Source organism: Achroia grisella, unplaced genomic scaffold (genome assembly GCF_030625045.1).
Source record: "Achroia grisella isolate CSIRO2021 unplaced genomic scaffold, CSIRO_AGI_Agris_v1 utg157, whole genome shotgun sequence".
Classification (NCBI taxonomy): domain Eukaryota; kingdom Metazoa; phylum Arthropoda; class Insecta; order Lepidoptera; family Pyralidae; genus Achroia; species Achroia grisella.
The window spans coordinates 896,317-921,150 of record NW_026712653.1 but is presented as its reverse complement, the minus strand read 5'-3'; the positions used below and the strand labels follow the sequence as shown (position 1 = coordinate 921,150).

The 24,834-nt window shown below is 33.7% G+C and overlaps 1 protein-coding gene across 1 annotated transcript in view; it reads left to right on the top strand.

Annotated features, from left to right (window-relative positions):
* LOC131840992 (ankyrin repeat domain-containing protein 29) overlaps nucleotides 1-24,834 on the top strand; it is a 60,296-nt gene that overhangs the window by 11,618 nt on the left and 23,844 nt on the right. The window lies entirely within an intron of this gene.

Here is a 24,834-nt window from a genome sequence, read left to right as displayed (position 1 = left end):
GTATGTGTAATTGCCTATATTACTAGGTGTAATATAAGCATAATGATTATTGTATTCCATTTTCTTCTATGCAGACACTTCTGTTTTACTTTCTTGACCCTCGTAAACAGAGCAGTAATGGCTTAATAAAGGTTTGGAGTCGGTTGTGTAGTGGTTTAGCTCACCGTTTTTTTATTCATGGAATGATATTTTCTATTTACAAAAATAATGCATATATATGTATCTATAAATAATAATGTACCTAGCTTGGGAAAAGAGTACTGAGATATTATTGTTATAGAGATCATCTATAACTTGCTGGTACAGTCCCGCTGTAGAGTTAGAGTTTCAGAAAAGACTTCTACTTTGTCTCTCTTGCTCTTTCTTTCTTTTGTATAGAATATATTACACTAGGCCGTCGGCTTTATGGGTTTTATTTCAAACTAGCTTTTGCCCGCGGCTTCGCTCGCGTTAATTTATCCCCTTAGGGGTGGAATTTATCATAATGCTTTCTTAGGGGATGCCTACGTCATAGTAGCATCATGCATGCAAAGCCCGATCGGTTTAAAATTGACAAAGTTTCATACAAACTTTCATGTCCTATTTTATCCCCTTGGGTAGAATTATTCAAAATCCTTTCGTAGCGGATGCCTACGTCATAACATCTACCTGCATGCCAAATTTCAGCCCGATCCGTCCAGTGATTTGGGCTGTGCGTTGATAGATCACTATGCCAGTCAGTAACCTTTGAGTTATATATATTTAGATTTACGTCTTCTGTATTTGATTGTGTAGACCCTGAGAAATAATATAGGCTACTTTTTAATGCGTATTTTAAAGGGTTGAAAGAAGATGAAAGGTTGTATGGAATTTCTAGAGCTAAAGCTTGAAACTTATTTTTAGGCTGTTGATTAAATATAAATAAATATGGCATTCAAACTATTTTACCCTCAAGGAGTTAAAATAAAATAGAGTATGAAAGTTTGTTTAGTAATTTTTAAAGCTAGAACTTGTAACTTTTTTCTTTGTCATTTTTGGGTTAGATTATTATAATTTTATTCTATCCAAGGTCATTCTAGGCGAACAAAGTCGCAGACACATCTAGTATAAATATAAATATAAAAAAAAAACAACTGTATTTGTTCATGAATAACAATAGTCAAGGAGCTTTGATTACAGCTTAGAATAATAAGCTTACAAAGCTCATTCAAGTGTAGTGCAGTGTAAAGAGGAGCCGCCGCGTCGTCTGCGGTATATCGACCGCGGCTTATAACCCTCCACGGCTTTCACGACCCTTGCAACATATCTGTCTGCAAAACTTCAACTCATGCTTAATCAAAATCCAATCTTAAACAGCAATATTAAAGTTTATTTTCAAAACTAATGAACATTAGAAAATTATAGATTTTGTGTTTCTATAGCAGAGTTCCTTGCTCTTTCTTCTCAGGTGTATCTGCATTTTTCTTTGTGTTATGGCATCCTAATAGAATGAAAGCAAATGAAAAATCATGTATTTATGTAGGACATTTTAGTCGCTTATGAACGTTAAGTATTGTATATTAATATTTTTTCCCCTAACTAATCTATATATATACTGAACTGGAGTTCAGTACATATATTCAATTAAGAAGAAATAGCAAGGAACTCAGCTGAAATTTAAAATGCAAATTTCGTGCATAATCAATTATAAGACAATAGTAAATAAAATATAGACTTTGGACAATAAATATGATGTAACAGACATTTTAAATTTATTTAGAAGTAATTCAAAATCGATGTGGAAATGGAAGGTGATTCCACAATGTAGTTGTGTGTGGAAAATATTTCTGGAAAAACGCACGCTGTAGGACCGTTTCATACATCCTGTTAGGGTTCACATCGATATTGTCGAAAAATCTGATATTTTAAAAATATTAAAAGTGGGTAGTTTCATTATTACTCGGTATCGTTAAACTAGTTGCGTATAACCCCCATTCATATCTTTGCATAAAAGGTTGATCTCCACAGGATGTGCTGGTTGTATTTTAAATTATAAAGTGAATTGTGTTAGAGACATAGTTAAATTAATGCTATATAGTTGTTATTTTATTATAATACATACTTTTACTAGTACATAGAGTTGATATATCTTACAATCCTAAACGAATGAGGCAGTATAATGAAATAATTCTATTTAAAAGTTTTTTTAAATTATAATATTCTATCATTGTAGGAATTGAAATAATTTCTATTTCTATAGATTGAACAAATAACTCATGTAACTATTGCATTTGATAGTTAATTTTAAACTTTCGTGTTTAATATACATTATTTCATTGACGTAATGATTCTAAAACCCATACCATAAATAGAACGTCTCTCTTTTGTAAAATAAATATAGTATTTATATCGGCAGCTTTACCCCATAGCAGTATGCCAATTAATGCTATGGAAATAAATAAAGGTATTTAATTGCCTCTCTCGACGTTTCGACTAGGTTGCACTAGCCGTGGTCACGAGCTGGCTGACTGTCAGGTTTAAATACCTTTGATTACATTGGCGACCAATTTTAAACACTAACGAAGTATCATCCGCAAATAACACTATATCTGCAACTTTCTCTACCATGTAGGGAAGGTCATTTATATAAATTACAAAGAGAAATGGGTCTAATATTGAACCTTGAGGAACGCCCATTTTTATATTAGAATATTATAACTTAAAAAAAACTTCATTGTAGGAATTGAAATAATTTCTATTTCTATAGATTGAACAAATAACTCATGTAACTATTGCATTTGATATCAAGATTACTTCTTGTGTTACCGGAATTTTCAAATTGAATCAGAAGGTGAAACTTCCAGTTTACCCTTGCGATCGCGTTACGTATATTCATGAAGGTCTGTTCTAAGGGAAATAGTTATTAAACATGCGAACATAATTCATACTGATTCAGAAAGAAAATAGAAATAATCATTCTTCAAATAAACTTATTTTTAGACACTTTTCATTTGCCACAGTCACAATGATATTTTTTTTTCTGAAAATAGTTAATATTTTGTATGTGGAAACTATCAAATATTGTAAGTGACAAGTTCATCACTTACATTGATCTAAAGGAACAAGTAAGTAACCTACAAGTAACACCCGTTCTTCAAGTTCATGTTGATTTTATAATGTTATCAGTTCTTTTTAGCTCGAAACCACTCCGAACTGACCGTAGATTTGACATATCATAAGAGTATGTGATAAGCCCACATTAATAAAGATATTTTGATTTGATTTATAACTGACGTAATTAGTATACAAAAACAGCGTGTTTTTTCCGCCGTCGAAGAGTCTGTAATAGACTTACGTGAATGAAGATATTTTCATTTTATTTGATGTATAACTGAAGTAATAATATAGTAGTAATGTGCTGAAGTAGTAGTAATAATATATAAAATGTTCTATTTAATAATCTAAAAGATTAGCGGAAGAGAGGAGTCGGTAAGTTTTGAAGTTATAAAAGAGTTATACATATAATTAGTGAAAATCACGGGATCTTACCACGTTTTATATTTATTTGCTGAGTTCCCGATATTTCGGTAGTCTTTCAACCACCATGATCACGGGTAAACTGTTTACTTACAACCACATTATGGAATCACCTTCCAGCAATGGTATTTCCGAACCGATACGATATTGAAACCTTCAAGAAAAGAGCTTATTCCTTTTTAAAAGGCCGACAACGTACTAGCAATTCCCCTGGTGTTGCGGGTGCTCATGGGCGACGGTAATCACTTACCATCAGGTGAGCCGCATGCTCGTTTGTGTGTGTGTGTTATAAAAAAAAAATCCCGTGATTTTTACTAATTATAAATATATAAATAATGACCGCATCAAGTTTAAAACAGTATATATGAGTTATTTAATAAAGATATTAGGATAAAAAAAATATTTTAAAGATTCTACATCAACAACAATCTCACAAAGTTTAAGTTTGATATAATTTGAATTATGTCCAAAACTGACAGACATTAATAAGGATATCATATTTTCGTTCGACGTTCGTTTCGTGGATGATTACAAGGGCAGAGGATGGCCAAAAAAAGATGGATGGACTGTGTGAAAGATGGTAAGAAAAGGAGTAAATAACGAGATGACTACGAACAGAGATGAATGGAAGAGAAAAACATATTACGACGACCACAAATAAATGGGATAAGGAAGAAGCAGATGTTGTATATTTTCGTTCGACATAAAAATTTGCTTTTGAATTTTTAAGTTAATTATTATTTATGGTATAGTTTATAGAATCCGGTTTCCTATTACGCAACGCAAGTACATAGAAATGACGTGTCGCGTGCGTGTTTAAAAATATCTGACGCTTATTCGACAAATTGTAATGTTTGACATTATTTTTATTGCTTGCAAAGAACTTTAATTATTATAATATAATAATAATCTCAAGACAATTCACACAGCGCCATCTAGACCCAAGTTAAGCTAGCTACAGCTTGTGTTATGAGTACTAAATAACTGATATATACATAGATATTTTTTTTGTAAATACATATTATACATAGAAAACACCTATACCGATACAAAGAATCATACTCATGAATACAAATGTTTGTGCCGTGCGAGAAATCGAACCCGCGACCATCGGTCGTAAAGCGGTGTGCTAGACCATTAGACCACCTAGCACGCCGCTTTACTAACTTTAATTATGGTGTAGCAAGTATTTAGTATCCATCGCCTAATTGTTAACTGTACTGCTGATTACACTATTTAGAAATATAAATAATATTTATTCAGATAATCCTAAACTAATATTATACAGCTGAAAAGTTTGTTTAGTTGTTTGAACGCGCTAATCTCAGGAACTACTGGTTTGAATTGGAAAATACTTTTTGTGTTGGCTAGTCCATTTGTCGAGGAAGACTTTAAGCTACGAGTATAACACTACGCTACGACCAATAGGAGCGGAGCTGCAATGAAAAATTTTGTAATAGGTGGGGAAATCAAACGGGTCACCTAGTTTAATATATGCACTTTTCAATAGTCATATTCTACCACTCATTCAGAACATTTATAAGATAAATAAGTAAGAAACTTGATTCTCTCTTTCGGAATGCAGACACACAAGAAACTCGGGTGAGGCTCTTTTCAAAAATGTTGTTCTAAATATATACATTAACAAGGTATAGGCATGCGACAATCAACATAGAAACCGTTACACACTCAATCATGTAATGTAATTTTTTTTCTTAAACTTCTTTTTTTTGCTTGTTCCTCGCAAGTAATGGTTTGGCGCCTTGTCTAGAAGCGTTAAGTTGTAATATCTAAATATATATAACTCAAAGGTGAGTGACATCAATCTATCAACGCACAGCCCAAACCACTGGACGGCTCGGGCTAAAATTTGGCATGCAGGTAGATGTTATGACGTAGGCATCCGCTAAGAAAGGATTTTGATTAATTCTATCCAAGGGGATAAAATAGGGGATGAAACTTTGTTAATTTTAAATCGATAGGGCTGAGACTTTGCATGCATAAAGCTACTATGACGTAGGCATCCTCTAAGAAAGGATTTCGATAAATTCCATACCTAAGGAGATAACTTAACGCGAGCGAAACCGCGGTCAAAAGCTAGTTAATAATAAGATTTTATTTAAATTGTAAAATAGATGTAATACAATTCTATCTTGTAACTCACATGTAATATTTACACTGTGATAAATCTACCATAGTTATAGAATTACTACCATTTTTGTCTACCGCTACTATTTCTGTGCTACGTACGTCGTGTACCTCGCTAATGGTGTTTCTTTGATGTGGTCTGTGAGGAGCCGTTTAAGCAATTTCCTTATAAAGTTTTTGTGCTATTTCAAAATATCCTGCTGTCTATATTATTTCCGTCGAAACACAAAACGTCGAAACAGTCTTATGTTTCGTTTTGTTCTGTTCTTTGACGTCGGTTGTTTTTTTTATAATGTCTTACTTATATTGGTTTACGGCTTTTGTAGTTTTGGAAGCATTATGACTAGAGCTGAGACATCTATTTCTAGGATATTTAAACGAATATATTTATTTATTTATATAACTTATTTATATCACTTCAATGCACAAAATACCAAGGTAAAAGTACATATGGCGGACTTAACGCCTTAAGGCATTTTCTACCAGTCAACCATAGGCTGTGCTGTATAATCAATAAAACAAAACAATAGGTTAAAAAAAAATATAGTTACCAGCTGTGGCCTCAGTTTCACCCGCCTGAAGTATATAGCCTATACGTGATTCTGATATAAGCTATATTGCTGTAAAGTTTCATCATAATCCGTTCAGTAGTTTTTGCCTGAGAGTAACAAACGTCCATCCATACTGACAAACTTTAACGTGTAAATACATATAAACCATCCTCTTGAATAGCTCTATCTATTAACAAAATCCGTTGCGTAGTTTTAAAGATTTAAGCATACATAGGGACAGACAGCGACAGCGACTTTATACTATGTAATGATTAAAATATGATTATAAGGAGATAGCTGATTTGGTTCCGAGAAAAGGAAACTCTGATCCGAATTTATAAATTCATTCGCTGTTTAATAGGTACATACATAATTGTAAATAAATTAAAATAAGATATACATATATTATGTTAATATATGCAAACATCACAAAGTCCCAAAACTGGTTCAAGCTATTAATACAAACAAAGTAAACAGAAATATTAATAGTATATTCAAACAAACTTACTCTTAGAAATTTTTGAATAGTCATGTTTTTTTTGCTATACTAATATTAAATAGGAAAGAATATTGATTTTGTCTGTAATTTTGTTTATTTAAAAAAGAAGAAGATATAAATAGATCCCTCGCAGTTGGCAATTATTTGATTGTTTATTATTTTTAAGAAAATGTGTTCCGATTAGTTTGCAATAATGGGGTTGACATGTCTGAAAACAAAAACCCCAAAATAAATCTAGATCAAATAAAAAAAAAAGAAGAAGATATACTACAGAGGGTGAAAGAAAAAACGCAGATACTGAAAATAGAGGGAAAATGTTAGTTCACTTGATACGGCACGATGATTATATTAAAATTATTATTAAAAGACAAATAGAGGGAACAAGGGGTAGGGACAACCAAGGCACAGCTATATCAAGCAAACTAAAGACAAAGTTCGAGTCGTGTCTATTTATATAAAAAATTACCGTCTCTCCATAAGCATTTTCTTCGTATTCTGTCTATTTGCTTTCTGTATATTCTGTCTTCCTTCTTTTACCCTCCATCCTATTTTATAAAAAGAGCAACACACAAGTTTCTTGCTCGTTCTTCTTGTGATGAATCTGCATTCCGAATGAGTGGTAGAATCAAAATATGACTATTCAAAATGCTTGTAATGAGTTTATTTGAATAAAGATTATTTCTATTTCTATTTCTATTTATCCGCCATACAGAAAGAATTAAAAAGCATGGTGGAAGATCGCGGAAAGTGGCAGGAGCTCCACCGACAAGAGCGTAGCTCTTAAATAATGTAAATTTAATATTGTAATGGGTGAAAACTGTGATCGGTACAGCCTATGCTGTAAATAATATAATTGACGTAGTGGAGTAACCTGAAACAGTCATGCTCGCTATAAAGTTCAAACTTGTGGCGGCGTGGTGGGCCGGGTCGATGTGCTCCCTCAAATATGGTTGAGTACAATGATGACTGCCTCATACGTCATACTCGTGAACGGATGCTGCTTGTGGGGACTGGTCTGTTCAGGTTGTGAACACTGATTAATTTTTTTGTTCTTTGTGATAGCATATGCTGGTGGTCACTCTATTCTCCCAAATTTGAATTTTAATAACTGTATTTATCATAAACATGTTCCACACTATTATTTGAAAAAAATACGAGCTGAGTTTCTTGTCAGTTCTTCTCATTTCGATATCATTCCGAACTGACGGTAGATTTGACATATCATAAGAGTCTGTAATAGACCTACATGAATAAAGATATTTTGAATTTGAATTATGAACGAATGAAATGAACAGAAAAAATATACGATTCCAAAACCAACCAACATCTTAACAACATCCATTCCAACATCTTAAAAAATATTATTGAAAGAAAGATAGAAGGAAAAAGGGTGAGGGGAAGACCAAGGCACAATACATCAAGCAAATTAAGGACAGAATGGAAGTCGTATCGTATCAACAATTAAAGAGCATGTAGGAACATCGTGGAGCTCCATCGACAAGAGCATGGCTCTCTAATTATGAATGAATGAACAAAAATATAGGAATCAATTAACGTTCATAATTTAGAAAGCTGTCTGAACATTTCTGATTGTCTCTTCCTATGCAGATTAGTTTAATAATATTATATTTAAATGTTGATGTTGTATCTTAATCCAATTATATGTGAGACAGTTGACCTTGTTGCTGTCACTTGCAAATGAAAATACGAGTAAAACGTGTATTATCTATACATCTGTACATATAAATAAAATTGGAGTGTCTGTTTGTAATATTGAAACAATAGTTTTTTACTACATACATATGCATATAAATATGGTACATACACAAAAATAACACTTTTTACAATTTTTGTCTGTCTGTCTGTCTATCGGTCTGTTTGTTCCGGCTAATCTCTGAAATGGTTGGACCGATTTTGACGGGACTTTTATTGGCAGGTAGCTGATGTAATAAGAAGTAGCTTAGGCTACTTTTATTTTAGAACAATAAAGTTAAATTCCACGCGGACAACAACCAACAAGTCTTGCCAAGAAATAGACTATTATTTTGTCTATGTCAAGGATTTTTTCGGCCGAAAAACAAGTAAGTGTAATAACAAAGTAGCTGCTATTAGTCATAATACAATTGAGTTTTGTTATTCCTTTAGTGTCCATCTTATTTATTGGTTTGCTCTAGAATAGTCTTGTTTTCTATTATTCTTCTATTTCTTGTTTATTGCCACATGCCGGCCTCGATAGTCTAGCGGTTTAGCATGTCGCCTTATTTCCGATGGTCGCGGGTTCACTCCGCGGGTCGATTGTTTAAACATTGTATACATGAGTATGACTGTTTGTATCGGTCTGGATGTTTTCTATATTGCCTGATATCTATGTATATACATCAGTTTTTTTTTTCGGACTACTCTAATGCTGTTGGCCGTAGCTGGCCTTTACAGCTTCACCGGACGTTAGGGGCGAGTGCAGATGGCACTCCAAACCCGCGGAAGGACTTATGGAGCGGCTGAAGGCCAACTCCTGTCCGACGGATACGACTTTAGTCTGAGGGCACCACTAGGGGTTCGAACCTCGGCTCAGGCCGTCGTAATTTCGATCCCCGTTTGAATTGGACGGGGGATCGATCGGAGGGGATACATCAGTTATCTAGTACACATAACACAAGCTCTGCTTAGCTTAGGGTTGCCATCCGTCCGGGTTTCCCCGGATTTATCCTAGGTTAAAGGGCATCCGGGGAGCGTCCCGGGTAATGTAATTTTTTTAGTTTTAATATTAAAGTACATTAATAATTTGTGTTTTATTTTAAGAACAAAATAATCGAACCGATTATTAAAATTTGTAACAAACTGTAGTAGAATTCTGTTTTATTAGGTACATTTAAAACGATGGTAAAAATTACTACATTTAATTTTAATGTCTGAAAATAAATAAAAAGGTGTTTTATGACATTTTTAACTTTTTTTTATTACACTGACTATGATAAAAAAAACCTGTTGACGTGTCCGGTTCAATCCGGGTTTTCACGCCTCCTGGCTTCCAAATTTTAGAGATGGCAACCCTAGCTTAGCTTGACATCACAGCGCAGTGTGAATTTTCTTTAGATATTATTATTATTATATAAAATGTAGTATTTGTTCCAAAAACCACTGTCCATTTCCATGAGAATATTTGCCAGTATTCTGTCTTCCTTCTTTTATCTGCCATTCATAAGAAATATACAATTTTTTCCAAAACCCAACGTCTTACAATAAAAATATTTACCGGCTTATTAATACAGTTCCTTCTAATGTAATTTGAACTGTAAGTAAATTATATTTAAATTGCATTTCGTACGAATCTGTTGGGTTGAAAAAACTGAGGACAAGAAAAAACAAAGCCGTCATTTAGCAGAAGAATGAGCAGACAATTACCAACAGTTATGCAACTGTGCACTGCGCACTGCGCACGCTCACCCGCTCCGCTGAGTTTGTAAAAACGTACTCATAAATCACATATATCACTTCGATTCACTATATGCATATCTATACATATAAATAAAATTGGAATGTCTGTTTGTAATATTATTAATAATAATAATACAAACACAATAAACCTGATATCGTGGTGATGGATCGGGCACTCTCGAGGGTGTTTTTGGTGGACATCACCATACCGCATGACGAGAACCTCGTGAAAGCCGAAACTGAGAAAAAGAGAAAATATCTCGACCTGGCTCACGAGGTGACCGAAATGTGGGGGGTGATGTCCACCGAAATCATTCCAATCGTTATGTCGGTGAACGGTCTTATCACAACCAGTCTGGGGCAACATCTGGGCACAGACGGTTTGGATTCCGAGTCAGCTCACTACCGGGAAAGATGCAGAAAGCGGTGCTGTTAGATTCTGCCCGCATTGTACGCCGGTTTCTCCCCCTGGGGCCCTGAACCCCGGCCGACTGTGCTTCTGCCGGGGGTAAGTTGCCATCTCCTCTCCTTAAGAGGGGAGATGAGATTTTTTTTGGAAGTTAGGAATAATAATAATTTTATTTCAGACAACATGATCCATTTTGTTAGTAACAGCTTAATGACATAACTTATCCTATGTTAGTAATAAAATATAAAATAAAAATGTAACTTTTAACATATTACCTGTCCCATCCAGTGTCTTAGAATGGGTGTGTCTTAGTCTAAATTACAAGCAATTGTATTGAAATAACCGTTTTTTGATACATGCATATGAATATAAACACAGTACATATACCAAAATATCATTTTTTATAATTTTTATCTGTCTGTCTATTTGTTCCGGCTAACCTCTGAAATGGCTGGACCGATTTTGACGGAACTTTTATTGGCAGGTAGCTGATGTAATAAGGAGTAACTTAGGCTACTTTTATTTTAGTAAAATAAAGTTGAATTCCACGCAGACGAAGTCGCGGGTACAGCTAGTATATCATAAAAATATAGGCTATTACATATAGCTATTTGAGCAGTGAAAATTTTTTTTACTACTCGCACACGCACAAAAGGGTGGAAAGGGGTTTGTTAGTAATGTGGACAGGGTCCTGCTTGTGGGGTCTGGTCTGTTCGGGTTACGAACATTGAGATTATTTTCTTTTGCAATAGCATATGCTGGTGGTCACTCTATTCTCCCAAATATGAATTTAAAAATGAATCTATATTTTTGTAAACATATATATTTATTTCATAAGAATATGAGCCGAGTTTCTTGTCAGTTCTTCTCATATCGAAATCATTCCGAACTGACGGTAGATTTGACATATCATAAGAGTCTGTAATAGACCTTACATGAATAAAATTATTTTGAATTTGAATTTAAATTTGGAGGTTGCACGATTGATACAATGAGCATGAAGTAAGGTCAGTTAATGGCAAATGGCAATTTACCACGATGGTTTCCAGGGGGAACGTATGAAGGTCAACCTGATATTGTTATTAGTTCTCATTATACATACATTATTCACAATTACAGACACAACATACATGAGATACAGAAAAACACGAATTAATAAAAGAAAGGTAGGTGACTTTATGTGCCGCAAAAGTGAAAAGGTAGCCAACTCAGCATAATGCTACAGATAACTCTGCAGCGCTAATATTCTGTTGGCTCCTTAATTATACTATACATAATACTAAAACAAAAATTACATAAATATTAAACATCGAGCTCTTTATCAAAATATATAAAGTATGAATAAACTGCAAATAATGTGATGAATTATGTTATTAAACTATTTATACTACATAAATACTATAACAAGGAATACACATATATTTCATATAGAAAGAAAGAAAGAATTTATTTAAAAGAGCAACACACAAATTTCTTGCTTATTCTTCTTGTGATGAATCTGCATTCCGAATAAGCGGTAGAATAAAAAAAACTTGACTATTCAAAAGTGCTTATATTAAGTTTATTTGAATAAAGATTATTTCTATTTCTAAAGAAAAACATTTGTTGACAACCATTATTACATTTACACATTTGACAAAGATACATTTTACATATATATATAAATATGCACACACACACTCATATACATATATACGTATACACATACATACACACTTAGAACAATTAAAAAAATCATCTTATATTATTTACACATATGGTTGGCAACATGGCTGACACTCAGCATTTACCATGACAGCTAACTGTCACGGCGCTGGTATGTACCTGCCATTAGTGAGATCACATACAGCTCGATGTTTCAGTTCATATCATTATCACATATCATTACAATCCCCTTCATCCATAGCTCAATGTGATCAGTATTTCTCAAAATATCAAAGCAAGTTAGTTCTAGAACAGTCACAGTTAGTAATGCAGTTGTCTAGCTGAAGGTCAAGACGGCCATTTCGTTGTTTCTTTTATTCTAGTGTGACGCATTGCATTTTAAGTAATACTTTAATTTCCTCTATATTAAAACTAAAGTTTAGTAATTTGTCTCAATGATTGGTAATATATAAATATGTAAATTATGTACATATATATTAGTTGATAAGTATCGTTTAGAAAAAGTTAATAGGTCTTTTATGGGAATAGGTATAAAAATTTACAATAAGATACCAAAGGATATGTTGGAATTACCCTTAAATAAATTCAAAACATCTGTTAAATCATATTTACTGAGCAAAGCCTATTACTCACTAAACGATTACTTGGATGACGAGCATGTATGGCAATAGTTGTTCATGCACTGGATTTTCATTTAATGTTAGACATAGACACCTATATAAATATAGATTGTAAATAAACTGGCTTTAAAAAAAAGTAATTCAATTGAGTTTCTTGCCAGTTCTTCTCAATTGAATCTATATACCGAACTGGACGGTAAGGAAAAAAATAAAATTATTGTGTAAAAATTTGACGTTCATAAGCGGCTAAAATGTCCTACATGAATAAATGATTTTTGAATTTGAATTTGATGACAATAGTATATATATATATATATATATATATATATATATATATATATATATATATATATATATATATATATATATATTATAAACAGTATTAGCAAGTGTTAGGTATATTTTTTTTATGATTATGGAATGGTGCACCGCTGCGCTAACGGTTTAAGCTGGCGGGGCACCAAATTTACGAAGAATTTGTCAGTATATTCTAATAAATAAATAATAATAATAATTGGGACTTTGGAACTACCTCCCGATTAAATGTTTAGGAAGTTAGATCAAAGAAAATGGGACTAGCTGTGGCCTCATTTAGCAACATTGCTAGTACTGCAGTAAAAAAATATCTCAGTCACGAACCCACGACTAGTCAATATCGATATCCCTCCAATTGATTTCATCACAGCCGCTCTGCAATAGGTGCATTGCGTTATGCAACCGTGTTCGGCAGCTGTTGTATTGTTACGGGGAACAAAACCCTGGACCACGGGCGTTGACCTCACATCTCCGGCGCCGCGTGAGAACACGGACACTTTTTTTTTTTAAATATATTGGACAAAGGAAGTCTGTACAAACAAACCGGCCCCGGTGGTTTACGATTTAGCACACCGCCTTACTTGCGACGGTCGCGGGTTTGATTCCTCACACTGTCGCTGTCTGTCCGTCCCTATGTATGCTTAAATCTTTAAAACTACGCAACGGATTTTGAAGCGGTATTTTTTAATAGATAGAGTGATTCTAGAGGAAGGTTTATATATATAATACGTGTACACCCGTGCGAAGCCGGGCGAGTAGCTAGTTACATAGTATAAAACAAAGTCGCTGTCGCTGCCTGTCCGTCCATATGTATGCTTAAATCTTTAAAACTACGCTACGGATTTTGAAGCGGTCTTTTTTTAATAGATAATGATCAATGCGATTATTACCTGATATAAATAAAGAATTACAAGTTTAAAGTAGTTTATTGTTCATAGAGTTTTTTGTACAGAGAGACGTGACAATAGATGCAGAAGAAAAACAACACTTGTTCAGTGTTGCCAATCTTATTTCCATTTTAGGCGTAGACAGATAGAGTAATTCTAGAGGAAGGTTTATATATATAATACATGTACACCCGGGCGGAGCTCCAGATGCATTGTGACCTCACCAATGTAATGACATTCAGATAATATAATTATATTAAATTTAATGCTATTTCTTATAATTAAACTTCCATTCATAATACGTATTTATTGTTGTCATCCTGATGGCATGTGAAGTCGAAACGGTACTTAGCAATCAACAGTGCATCAACTTTCGCTGATGACTCATCAGTTATAGTGACCTCTAAAATATATCTTCATTGGCCAATAGAACATGCGTGATCTTTATTCAAATAAACTTAATTTTAAAACTTTTGAATAGTCATCTCACATTTTCTATGGCCACATTGGATGCAGATTTAGCCGCGCTAACCAATGTGTTTGACTACCTCTTTATGACTATCTTTTTTTATATAACCAATATCTTATATATAAAATTCTCGTGTCACAGTTTTCGTTCCCATACTCCTCCGAAACGGCTTGACCGATTCTCATGAAATTTTGTGAGCGTATTGAGTAGGTCTGAGAATCGGCCAACATCTATTTTTCATCCCCCTAGTCGTCGTAGTCGTAGGGGTAGTCCACCCCTAAATTTTTATTTTTTATTTTAAGGCAAAACAACGTTTGCCGGGACAGCTAGTATATATATATATATATGTACTTGAATACCTAAACAATTTTAACATTTTCTTAAAGCAACCAATTGATGGACTTTCCTGTTTTCTTGTTTCCAGTGTACAGGTAGTTTGTTCCATAACTGAGCAGAAATTTCTTAAGAATAGCGACTTGCCAAGTGGAAGTTTTAACATGTTGGAGTGGTGTTGGCAAAGACATACATAAACCAACCACTCCAGGCTTGGCACCAGTGGAATCTGATAGGAAGAGTATTCGCAAGCAACTACCCAAGATTGTACGTCACAAATGAAATGCCATACAAGAGTACGTTGCAAGTAATGGACATATAACTCCCTTTCACTCCACCAGGAACTGTCGCGGTATAAGCTGATAAGTTATCTCTATTACATTATGGTTATGTCTATAAATGTAAATATTTACTAAATAATATGCATCTTTGTTTTTATATCAGTTGTCTAGTACCCATAACACAAGCTCTACTTAGCTTGGGACTAGATGGCGCTGTGTGAATTGTCTAGGGATATTATTATTATTATTATATCTATCTCAGACACACACTTCTCATAGAAATGGTTTGTCCTACTAAGTTTGCATTATATTATTAAAAAATACTACATATAATTGTCGCCATCCATGTTTTCGACGAGAAACAAAGAAATAATTATAATATTAATTATTATTGATGTAAATTCGCAATTGCAATTTCGTTGAGCATGCTACTTTCAAATTTGTAATCAGTAGTTCAAGAAATAAAAATTGTAGAAACGAGGTCACCTAGGACTGACATTAGAAGGTCGCGCGATGCATTTCCATACAGTGACAAGAATAAACAAGTAGCTGCTCATTGTTATTCAACAATTAACTTTACCTTTATTCATATTCGAGTATAAAGGTAAAATGGTGAAAAAAAATAAGGAAAGTTGACCTGGTGACAGTTGACATGGTGGTAACCATGTGGGATGTACAACTAGGAAGAGAGAGAGAGATTAATAATAAATCTAGTTATTGCCAACAATTATAGATCGACTAAGTGCAGGTAAAACGGCGAAAAAAAATAAGGAAAGTTGACTACTATGTAGGATGTGCAGCTAGCAGAGACACAGAGGTAGAGATTTTTTAATGTTAATAATAATAATCATAAATCTATTTACTGCCAACAATAGTACATGGCACAGTTCACAATTATACAAAAGTCTTTTTATAAAAATTGGCAGAAGGTACAAGCTGAGCTATTGCTGGACTGATGTGCGCCCAGCGCTGGTTATCGGTTTGAACCTACGTTATCTGGACATATATGAACCTATGATATGTCGTCAGTTCGGCAGATCACAAGAAACTATGCTTATTTACATTAATACTCATTTAAATTCAAATTTGGACATATATAATGTCTTATGAACAGCATCAATGAAAAGCGAATATTATATAGAAATATTAGTAACGTCTTACGTCGTACGTATAAAAACAAATCGTGTTACTTTCTTACATTTTATAATATAATATTTTAAGGAAGGTGTTTCCAAGCCCAAGGCCGAAAAAGAGATGGCTGGACTGTATCAAAGATGACTGCAAACAGGGGTGAATGGAAGAGAAAAAAATATTACGACAACCACAAATAAATAGGATAAAGAATAAGCAGATAATAACTTTCTTACATTTTATGTACCGTGTTAAATTCATGTAAAAACATTTTCCTTGTTTGATTATACATATACAGATATAAAAAGAGTGCTCTTGTTACAATATACATTTGTAAATATATGATAATTTTCTTCGAACAACCTTCAAGGAATCTCTTAATGCAAATAACACGTTGCTGATTACTACCTATTGAAATAAAATGCGAACAGTTCATATACTTTATGTACTTATATATTATTGTGTCTATGTCTAACATTAAATGAATATCCCGTGCATGAACCATCCTGTTCAGTATACAGATTCAATTGAGAAGAACTGGCAAGAAATTCAACTGAATTTCTTTTTTAAAAAAACCCATTCCTTTACTTTTTGTATTTATATATTATTATGTGTCTATGAACCCCGTGCATGAACCATCCTGTTCAGTATACAGATTCAATTGAGAAGAACTGGCAAGAAATTCAACTGAATTTCTTTTTTAAAAAAACCCATTCCTTTACTTTTTGTATTTATATATTATTATGTGTCTATGAACCCCGTGCATGAACCATCCTGTTCAGTATACAGATTCAATTGAGAAGAACTGGCAAGAAATTCAACTGAATTTCCTTTTTAAAAAAACCCAGTTCATTTACTTTTTGTATTTATATATTATTATGTGTCTATGAACCCCGTACATGAACTGTCCTGTTCAGTATACAGACTCAATTGAGAAGAACTGGTAAGAAATACAACTGAATTTCTTTTTTAAAAAAACCCAGTTCATTTACTTTATGTTATTATATATCTATGTCTAATATTAATTGAAAATCCCGTGCATTAGGCACCTTTGTCGTTTAAGTAATCGTTTAGTGAGTAATAGGCTTTGCTCAATAAATATGATTTAACAGATAAATTTTCTTAACACCTTAGGCGCCATGTGCATCTTTTTGTCACAGTGTCTGGAACACTGTGTATTCAAAAGTATACACAATACAATATCTTTCTACTTAGTAATCGCGCTGTGTATCCTTTAGAAACACGTTCTCTGTACATATTATGAGTATTACACAAATGAAAGCCCTTGGCTGTCGCATTTTTCGAAGAAAATGGATTTTACAAAAATTTTATATTCTTTTTTTTAAAACGGTGACTTAGGGTCTGGTGCTGAAGGTGTTAATATTTTCATTATATCCTTTATTGTAAATTTTGTGCTTGTTAAAAAGTGATTTCAGATATCTTTCGATACCTTATTGTAAATTTTTATACCCATTCCCATATCTATACCTATTGACTTTTTCTAAACGATACTTATTAAATTTAAGATGCTTGCTCTTGCGCTAATCTGATATTATGCTACGTGTAGTTACTTTCTACTGTTTGAACAAGATAGCATATTTACACGCGATATCTAAGTTAGTGTCATACCGGGAAAGTTATAGAGATAAGCCTACTTGCAGGTCACTTGCGTGTGTGAGCTACATTGCAGTATACGGCACTGTTTTTATATTATACTAGCTGTGTCCGCGACTTCGTTTACGTAATAATGATCTTGGATAGCAATTTTAATTGTTTAGGCTAATTATTTTATAAGCCATTAGAAATACTTTATATAAGCTATTTGCAATAGTTTCTTCTGGATTCAAAAATGAAGATCCATTTAAACTTTTATCACCTATTTTATTTTACCCCCTTAGAGTGAAATGTTTACAAACTTTGGTTGTCATATTTATTTATATATAAATGACGGTACTAAGTATAAATAAATATGTACATACTAAGTTTTTAAAAATCTATGTATTTGTATCAGTTATCTGGTACCCATAATACAAGCTTTAGCTAGCCTACATGGGTCTAGATGACGCTGTGTGAATTGTCCCGAGATTATTATAATCGTTAAAATTGTAAACATGGATGTGTAAAATATAACAAAGGTCTATTGTTTATAGCTGGTGTTAATTGTGTAATTAGCAATTCTGACACCAGACAAACATAAACCGCGTGTAATGTTCTTTGTCACGAAATTGTCATTAACAGTTCTCGGTCGACAACGGTCCAAATAACTGCCTTTACACCACACGTTATTTCACGCGCGATCAGCAACGCGCGATTTACCGCGAGAAAGGCAGCGCGCGCAATCGCGACTGATTGTGCATTTGAACTATTAGAGCAACAGCCCACGACGGCCAGACATTCGTCTTGTTAACTAGCTGTTCCCTCGACATCGTCCGCGTGGAATTAAACTTTATTTTTCTAAAATAAAAGTAGCCCAAGTTACTCCTCATTACATCAGCTACCTGCCAAAAAAAGTCGCGTCAAAATAGGTCCAGCCATTTCAGAGATTAGCCGGAACAAACAGACAGAGAGATAAAAATTGTAAAAAATATTATTGTATGTGCCGTATTTATATTCATATGCATGTAGTATAAAACGGTTATTTCAATATTACAAACAGACACTTTAATTTTATTTGTATGAATAGATGTGAAAGTTCTTGTACATATACAATATATATTTTACAAATTAAATAATACAGAAATATAATATTACAAAATAAAATAAAAATGGAAATGTTACACCTTTGTAAGTACCTGTTGGCCTGCCAAATTTTACATCTTTGTTACCTGTTAACCACGATCCAAGTCTCATGTGTGGGGATCGTTCTTACCTGTGTTGGGGACACATATACAAGAACTTTCACATTTATTAATAAGACGAATGTCTGGCCGTCATTGGCTCTTGGGCTATATATTTTGTATTCACTCTTTTGCGAGATTGCACGTATGTTTTAGGTCATTTAACTTTTAAAATTTTATTTTCCTAAGACACTGAAGATTATATATCAATAACTCTACAATTATGTATTTTCTCCATAGTTATATGTCCGCCATTTTGCAATTATAATTATTACAAAAAGACGCTAATGAAGAGCTTACATTTACATGCACATTCTTTTCTGAGTGTAAGGCGATTCGCGCGTTTTTACGTGAACGTAAGTGTAAAAGCAGTTATTAACAGTCGTTGATCGACGATGATCCACGGCTGTCATAATTGCATATACAATTATACATACAATATGTGATGAGATGAAAGATAAATGTATTACCAACGACGTTAATCCAGTTTACTTAAGACAATAATTATATAATCATGCAAATTTGTCTAGAGTGCGTCTAATTGACCAACACTAGTAAATTGTACCATCGTTAGTGATTTGTATGGTAGAAAAGAATGTTTTTATAATAACGTTTAGAAATTCTACATAGTGCCATGCTCATAATTTTAATGATTTGCGCCAAAGAAATTAACGAGGTCGACTCCCGTCTATCAGATACGACTTTAATCTTAGGGCATCGCTAGTGGTTCGAACCTCAGATCAGGCCATCGTAATTTCGATCCCCGTTTGAATTGGATTGGATCGATCAGAGGGGATAAAGCGATTCTCGCCTGAAAGAGCGGACGTGTAAAGTCAGCTATTAACAGTCCTTGGTCGACGATGGTCCACGGCTGTCATAATTGCATATTTACATGCCGCCACGCCACCGCTGCGTCTAATTGACCAACACTAGTAAATTGTACCATCATTAGTGATTTGTATGGTAGAAAAGAATGTTTTTATAATAACGTTTAGAAATTCTACATAGTGCCATGCTCATAATTTTAATGATTTGCGCCAAAGACATTAGCGAGGTCGACTCCCGTCTATCAGATACGACTTTAATCTTAGGGCATCGCTAGTGGTTCCCTTAGCTCAGGCCATTCATCGTCGATAATTAGATTGGATCGATCGGAGGGGATTTCGCGCGTGAAAGAGCGTACGTGTAAAAGCAGCTCTTAATAGTTGTTGGTCGACGATGGTCCACGGTTGTCATAATGGCATATTTACATGCCGCCACGCTACCGCTGCGTCTAATTGACCAACACTAGTAAATTACCATCATTAGTGATTTGTATGGTAGAAAAGAATGTTTTTATAATAACATTTATAAATTCTACATAGTGCCATGCTCATAATTTTAATGATTTGCGCCAAAGACATTAACTAGGTCGACTCCCGCCTGTCAGATACGTCTTTAGTCTAGGGCACTGCTAGTGGTTCGAACCTCAGATCAGGCCATCGTAAGTTCGATCCCCGTTTGAATTGGATTGGAACGATCGGAGGGGATAAAGCGATTCGCGCGTGAAAGAGCGTACGTGTAAAAGCAGCTCTTAATAGTTGTTGGTCGACGATGGTCCACGGCTGTCATAATTGCATATTTACATGCCACCACGCCACCGCTGCGTCTAATTGACCAACACTAGTAAATTGTACCATCATTAGTGATTTGTATGGTAGAAAAGAGTGTTTTTATAATAACTTTTAGAAATTCTACATAGTGCCTTATTCATTATTTGTCATTAGTACTATTTGTATGTTTTTAGAAAGAATGTTTTTATAATAACTTTTAGAAATTCTACATAGTGCCATGTTAATTATTTTAATGATTCGCAGCAAAGAATTGAACGTGAACGGACTTGTTTGTTTCATATTTTATTATGTCTTTTGGTGTTTTTCTCATAATTAGAAATTTGCAATTATGAACATTTCCTGTTTATCTACTTTTAATACAGATGCTGTTGTTGTTTTAATAACTCAAGATAATTCACACAGCGCCATCTAGTTCCAAGCTAAGCAGAGCTTGTGTTACGTGTACTAGGTGACTGATATAAGTACATTTTTTTTTGTAAATCTTATCGTATTAATATTATAAACGCGAAAGTTTATGAGTATGTATGTTTGTTACTCTTTCACGCAAAAACTACTGAACGGATTTTGATGAAACTTTGCAGTAATATAGTTTATGCATCAGAACAACACGTATGCTATATTTTTTATTGAAATTTCACACCGTTTAAACCACGGGTATTAGCTAGTATATACATATAATAGAAAACACCTAGACCGATACAAACAGTCATACTCATGAATATAACTATTTGTACCGTATAAGAATCGAACCCGCGACCATCGGAAGAATCGCTAGACCACTGAGACCGTTATTTACTGTATATATCTAATTACTATGTCTTATATTACATCGACACTTACGTTGCTGAGTCTTAATTAAATTTATTTTATAACTACTTATATCTATGTGCTTTATCTCGGGTAACAGTTATATAATATCTATAAGACTGTCTGTCCCCAATTGAAATAGAGAGTTGTTTACAGCCTTTCATTGGTGTTCACGTTTTTTTTGACGTCAGTAAGTTTGTCGGTCAAATGCTCCATCCGTAATAACTGGTACACCATTGATTTATTATTAAACTAGTTGTACACGCGACTTCGTCCGCGTGGGATTTAACTTTATTTTTATAACATAAAAGTAGCCTAAGTTACTCCTTATTATATTAGCTACCTGCCAATAAAAGTCCCGTCAAAATCGGTCCAGCCATTTCAGAGATTAGCCAGAACAAACAGGCAGACTGATAGACAAAAATTGAAAAAAAAATGTTTTTGGTGTATACGGTACATACACAATTTATATTCATATGCATATAGTAAAAAATGGTTATTTCAATATTACAAACAGACACTCCAATTTTATTTATATGTATTATGATTAGTGCTATTTTTGTAAGAATATTCTATACTCAAGAACATGAGCTGTATGAAATCTCAGGAATTTAATGAATTTCTTATCGGCTTCTGTTATCGTATACGTTGTTAATCGCATGTACAGTGATAGCACAAATAATGTTTATATATAGGATATTATCGTTATAAAACAATAGAAAGTAGATAGAAAATATCGCGCTCGTTTAAAGTGGCTCCCAATCCACCTTCGACATTATATGCACATCCTGACCAAGCTCTATAACATCCTTAACACGTTAAACGCCATTGTAATAATTACAAAAATTCATTTTATTTAACAAAAAAATCCTTTTATGACATCGGTAAACATTAAAACGTATTGATTTTTTAATTTGGAATTGAGATTTTGTCCAGGAAAATTCATTCATTATATATAGTGATATTATGGCGCTGAGACAAAAACACATTTTCTAAATTCGCGTGCGCCGCGAGCTCAAGAGACCTATTGTTATTGAGCGCCGAGGTAGGTTCTAGCTCTATAACATCCTTAACACGTTAAACGCCATTGTAATAATTACAAAAATTCATTTTATTTAACAAAAAAATCCTTTTATGACATCGGTAAACATTTTTTTTTTAAATCCTTTTATAACATCGGTAAACATAGAAATAGAAATAGAAATAATCTTTATTCAAATAAACTCATTACAAGCACTTTTGAATAGTCATATTTTGATTCTACCACTCATTCGGAACGCAGATTCATCACAAGAAGAATGAGCAAGAAACTTATGTATTGCTCTTTTGAATAGATGTTTTTTTTTTATATAAATAATTACAGTATAACAAGTAAGAGGCATGCGATAATCAACATAGAAGTCGCTACGCACTCATTATTAATGTAATCAGATAATATTGTCAGTGCTATGGATTTAAAGTTTTTCTATAAAAACATTAAAACGTATTGATTTTTTAGTTTGGAATTGAGATTTTCCAGGAAAATTCATTCATTTCATTACCAGCGACCTCCGTGGCGCTGAGACAAAAACACATTTTCTATTCGCGTGTGCTGCGAGCTCATGAGACAGTATTGTTGTTGAGCGCCGAGGTAGGTTCTAGTACTACAAATGGGGGGAAAGGGGATTGTTAGTAATGTGGATTGATAACCCCATTGCTAGCAATGTACCATGTCAGGTTGACCTCCACGCGGTTCCCCCTGGAAACCATCGTGTTAAAATCCTGGTGAATTTGTCACGATGGGCTAACTGACCTGACCTCATGCTCATCTTATCATCCTCCACTGGTGCCCCGCCAGCGTAAACCGTTAGCGCAGGCGGGTGCACCATTCCATTATCATCCACAAAAAAAAAAGTACTACAAATGAATGAAAATGAAAAATCACGCGACGGCACTCAACATATCTCTGAAGTGAGGTCACGGGTGCCTACGCGGCGCAAAGATCCAGACTTTATGACGTCACCGGTGACCTACATGGCGTTTCACGTGTTAATAATCCCAATACTCCTGCTTACCTTAAACGAAGCTTTAAATTCTCACGCCCTCCTGCTAGACCAAGACGTCTTTGCCAACTTTTTTTTTTTAAAAAAAAAAAAACGTCCTTGCCAACACCACTCCAACATGTTAAAACTTCCACTTGGCAAGTCGCAATTCTTAAGAAATTTCTGCTCAGTTATGGAACAAACTACCTGTACAGATACAGGAAAGTCCATCAATTGGTTGCTTTAAGAAAAGGTTAAAATTGTTTAGGTATTCAAGTACATATATATGTACTAGCTGTCCCGGCAAACGTTGTTTTGCCATATAAATGAATAACGCTATAAAAAAATAGGGGTTGATGATAGAAGGGTGAAAATTTAGGATTGTATGTATTTTTGTATGTTGTATCATAAAAAAATAGAAACTAAAAATTTTATCTAATAAAAAAAATTTAGGGGTGGACTACCCCTAACATTTAGGGGGATGAAAAATAGATGTTGGCCGATTCTCAGACCTACTCAATACGCTCACAAAATTTCATGAGAATCGGTCAAGCCGTTCCGGAGGAGTATGGGAACTATGGGAAAACTGTGACACGAGAATTTTATATATAAGATATTAATATTTTTTATCTTTATGTATATTGTATTAGTATCTGTATTTTGGACATTATATATTAGTTTTAATTATTTATGATATTTTTATTAAATTATTATATACACATTATAACCCACTCAACACTTCCTATGCCACGCTCTATTGGGTTGACTGGAAGAGATCTCTATAGAGATAAGTCCTCCTTTGTTAACATTAGTTATAATTAACATAATGTCCTGAGATTATTATTATATATAGTATGAAGTGATCGTTTTGGTCTGTTTCTCCTCATACAGCTTCAAATCAAACACTGTAGGGCTTGTTGAAGCCCGGGCTAATAACTATATTTATAAAATCACACTATTTATCGACCTTAGTATGATTAATTTCGTCCTGTATTTTATTATTTGTATTTTGTGTAATATATGTAGGTATCAAATTTTTTACATTATATTTTTTTTCCTACCGTCCAGTTCAGTATATAGATCCAATTGAGAAGAACTGTCAAGAAACTCAATTGAATATTTATTTTAATTTTTTAAAAGCCAGTTTATTTACAATGTATATTTATATAGGTGTCTATGTCTAACATTAAATGAAAATCCCGTGCATGAACAACTATTGCCATGCACACTCGTCATTCAAGTAATCGTTTAGTGAGTAATAGGCTTTGCTCGGTAAATACGATTTAACAGATGTTTTGAATATATATTTTCATATGGA